Source organism: Chiloscyllium plagiosum, unplaced genomic scaffold (assembly GCF_004010195.1).
Source record: "Chiloscyllium plagiosum isolate BGI_BamShark_2017 unplaced genomic scaffold, ASM401019v2 scaf_64, whole genome shotgun sequence".
NCBI classification, from domain to species: Eukaryota; Metazoa; Chordata; class Chondrichthyes; order Orectolobiformes; family Hemiscylliidae; genus Chiloscyllium; species Chiloscyllium plagiosum.
In genome coordinates, this window is record NW_025215325.1 from 73,215 (window position 1) to 77,935 (window position 4,721).

Sequence of the window (4,721 nt, forward strand, 5' to 3'; positions counted from 1 at the left end):
CTGCACTCCAAGGTCTCTTTGTTCAGCAACACTCCATAGGACCTTACCATTAAGTGTATAAGTCCTGCTAAGATTTGCTTTCCCAAAATGCAGCACCTCGCATTTATCTGAATTAAACTCCATCTGCCACTTCTCAGCCCATTGGCCCATCTGGTCCAGATCCTGTTGTAATCTGAGGTAACCCTCTTCGCTGTCCACTACACCTCCAATTTTGGTGTCATCTGCAAACTTACTAACTGTACCTCTTGTGCTCGCATCCAAATCATTTATGTAAATGACAAAAAGTAGAGGGCCCAGCACCGATCCTTGTGGCACTCCACTGATCCCGGAACCCAAGTGACATGGAAGCTGATGAAGAGTCATCTAGACTTGAAACATTAGCTTGGTCTCTCTCTGTGGATGCTGCCTGACCCACTGTGATCTCCAGCATTTATTGTTTTCTGTACGGATTTCAGCAGCTGCAGAAATGTGCTCCTATAAAAGGCTGCACTTTGCACCAGAGAGCACCACACCTCTCAGAATATTGAGTTGGGAGGTCATGTTGTGGCTGTACAGGACATTGGTGGGACTAGATTGGGTTGGGATATCTGGTCGGCATGGACGGGTTGGACTGAAGGGTCTGTTTCCGTGCTGTACATCTCTATGACTCCATGACTCCAAATAGCCACATGAGGGCAGTGTTGTCCAACATCCCACTGCAAGCAGACCCTCTCCAGACAATTCACTGGGGTCTCTCTTAAAAACCAAACCCAACTTCTTACTGTTCCTCAGGAAGATTTATACGGCCCATGTTTTCTCTTTCATCCTCAACCTCTGCCTGACTGCCAGCAGATTTTGAGTCTGTTTCTAGTCAGGGTAGCGTGAGGCCGATTCACAGCACATGGTGAAAATATAAAAGGAGCAATTTCTTTCAGTGTGTCATTCTCCGGCTCGGGAGTGAATATTTATGGCTGTGTTGCTGGGTGTAAAAGCATCAGTTAAAACAAATAGTACAATGACATTACTGAGGAATAACAGTATATATTAGACAGTAACACCCTACATCATGAATGTACGCATTATCCAATAACACACCACATTCACCTGGTTATAACTCCCTGGTTATATATAGCATCATTACTGTGTACTTAGGGTCCAGTTATTTTTAGAGACACGAATGATCAAAAACTCCACTTTTCATTAATAAAGGGTCTGACCTGATTGTAACTAGACAGAAGAATAAAAACATAAAACATTGAACTGCTGGAGATCTGAAAAAAAAATAGAATTTGCAGAGAAACTCAACAGGTCTGGCAACATCTGTGAAGAGAGAAAAACAGAGTTAATGTTTGGTCCCCAAGAGATTATAAATCTAGCTGTTTACAAGTCACTTGATTACACCCACTGCCTGTTCTCTGGGGATAACAGAGAGAGGAACCCGAATATTTAACATGCAGTTAAGAAAATTGGATAACTCATTGTGAGATGTAAATGGGACAGTGATCTCAAAGATAAGAACTGCAGTCAGGAGCAGGACAATCTGTGAAATCCTGAAGTCTGATGGAACTAGTGACCAGTGGGATACCACTGGGCTCAGTACTAGGACCCCAGCTATCAACAATGTATGTTAATGATGTAAATGAGGGAACCAAATGTAATATCTCCGAGTTTGTAGATGTCATGAAGCTGGGTGGGAGGGTGAGCTGTTAGGAGGATACAGAGCTGTTGCAGTGGGATTTGGACAGACTGAGTAGGAAGGAAAATACACAGCAGATGCACAATACAGATCAACGTGAGGTTCTCCACTTTGGTAACAAACACAGGGACGCAGAGGAGTATTTGAATGATGATAGATTGGGAAAGGGGGAGGGGCAGTGAGACCTGGATGTCCTTGTACACCAGTCCCTGAAGGTCAGCACTGTAGGTGTCGCAGGCGGCGATGACAATACAAAATGGTACATTGGTCTTCATATTGACAGGGTTCGAGTGAAGGAGCAGGGATTTCTTGCTTCAATTATACAGGCCCTCAGTGAGACCACACCCGGAGTATTGTGTGCAGTTTTGGTTTCCTTATCTGAGGAAGGGTGTTCTGGCGATGCAGGGAGTACAGCAAAGGTTTCCCAGACTGACTCCTGGATGGAAGGACAGAGGTATGAAGAGGGACTGGATCAGTTAGGATTATATTCACTGGAGTTTTAGAAAAATGGAGAGTTGGGGGGGGGGAGGGGGTGTGGGATTTTATCGAAGCCTATAAAAGCTGAACCGGACTAGACAGGGTAAACACAAGAAGGGTGTGCCTGATGGTGGGGAGGACCAGAAACCATTGTCACAGCTTAAGGATCTCGGGTAGGTCGTTTAGGAGTGAGACGGGAGGGATTTCTTCACTCAGGGAGAGTGGGGAGCCTGTGGAATTCTCTTGCACGGGGAGAAAGTGAGGTCTGCAGATGCTGGAGATCAAAGTTGAAACTTTATTGCTGGAACAGCACAGCAGGTCAGGCAGCATCCAGGGAACAGGAGATTCGACGTTTCGGGCACAGGCCCTTCTTCGCCCGAAACGTCGAATCTCCTGTTCCCTGGATGCTGCCTGACCTGCTGTGCTGTTCCAGCAATAAAGTTTCAACCGAATTCTCTTGCACAGAAAGCGGTGAGATTAAAACCATGCATGACTTCCGAAAGGAGTTAGGTGTAATTCTTGGGGCTAAAGGGATCAAAGGGTGTGGGGGAGAACATGGGGACAGGAGACTGAGTTGGATGACCAGTCAGGATCAGATTGAATGGCGGAGCAGGTTTGAAGGCCTCCTGCCTAGTGTCTGTAGTTTGTGGAACACATTGTCATGTTTGACACAGTCAGCCCTGTAACAGTGGGAATGGGAGCTCAGCAGAGAGGCATAACTCAAGGAGGTTGGGCCATAACAGTGAGACGTTTTGAAACAGCCAGAGGATTCTGCTGTGAAATAACTGGCTAGCTCCGTAGCACTGTGTCTGTCCAACTGGAAATGTGACTCTCTCTGTAAACCTGCTGCTGCCCTGTTGTCCTTCCTAGATAGGGGGGGGGAAAACAAATCGCCCATCTGGCTACAAGAGGCATCGCAGCAGCTGGGTCTGAATTCAAGGGCTCACTGGTACACTCCAGCAGTGAGGAACACCAGGCCCAGTGGTCAAGCAGAGACAGGTCCATGCACATGCTCGTTATAAAGGAAGGGGAACAAGAGAGCGCAGATTGGAGCAGTTTACAAAACAGGCATTTACAAGGTGCACAGGCTCCTGTGGGGTATTCAAGAGAGTGTCAGATGGTTATCCCAATGGAAAGATAGAGCAGGGTTACAGTAGAAGGCTGAGGATAGCACTCAGTCACAATGCTCATTTTGAGAGCCAGTACAGACCTGACTGGCTGAATGGTTTATCCCTACAGCACCCAAACAACCCTGTCATTCTGAAATAAGGACTTTTTTTGCTGTCACTATTCTGTTTATATCTTAATATCTATATTTACCTCATCGCCCCTTAGGAATGGTCAATAATAAAGTAAACCTTAATGTGGCTAACCGCAAGCTGGTCTGATTTAACTTGAGTCATTGACAATCTAGGGAGGTGACAGTGGCTACGTAAATGTACTGTTCATGGAACATATGTGGGTGCACCGACTGACCGTAACAATAAGCGTCTCTGTTCGATGAAGATGTGCCCAGCTGTCAGGAGTCTGTATAAGGACGGTCAGTGTGAAGTGATCTACCTACGCGATCTGAAACACTTTGTCCTCATCCCCCACTCCCTCAGCTGTCCCTGGGCACTCCCCTCGGAGGTGACTGCCCTGAATTCTGAACGTTAACCACTCTCCCTCACCAACTCTTCCTGCCTGGTGAGTATTTAATTGGTGTTCCTGACTGATTTGTCGTTGAGTTGGGGATCACCGAGTGTCTCCACAACGTGTGTTCCAGGGCATGTAACACTGAGTATCATTAAAACCCTCTTTAACACACAGCCAAACCCAACCAGAATTCTACTCACATCCCGGGTCATATACAGAGCACGGGGCGGTGACAGGGAACAGAGAATTAATGGAGAATGCAGTAACTACATCGCCCACTGCAGAACTCAACTCCCCCCAGGAACAGCATCCAACAAGAGTGCAGATAGACAGGGGCACGTCACAGACCAAGGTGGGGGAGGGCAATTAGACAAAACGGGGGAAAGCACCCTTCAACCACTGCTTCCAAGATCAACCATACTGGCCAGACGCAGAGAAACAAAGTAAAGGAACTCATTCGGAATGGCAACTCACAAAAACTCCCCGAAATCCTTCACCATCAACGCAGTACTACAGAAATGTCATCCTGTCTCTAAGACAGGCAGAACCGCCAGCCAATGGCTGCACAGCAAGATCCCACAAACAGCAATGTGGTAATGATCAGATCATGGGTTTCTTTGATGTTTACAAGAATATCGGCCGGGGGGTGGGGGGAATCCCACCCACTCAACTTTAAACAGGACGCAACAGCAGCACTTACACAGAGAGCAAATGTGTACTGGGTTAACATCACATCGCAAAGACACACCCTCTGACAGTGCAGCACTCCCTCAGCACTGACCCTCCGACAGTGCGGCGCTCCCTCAGCACTGACCCTCCGACAGTGCGGCACTCCCTCAGCACTGACCCTCCGACAGTGCGGCGCTCCCTCAGCACTGACCCTCCGACAGTGCGGCGCTCCCTCAGCACTGACCCTCCGACAGTGCGACTCTCC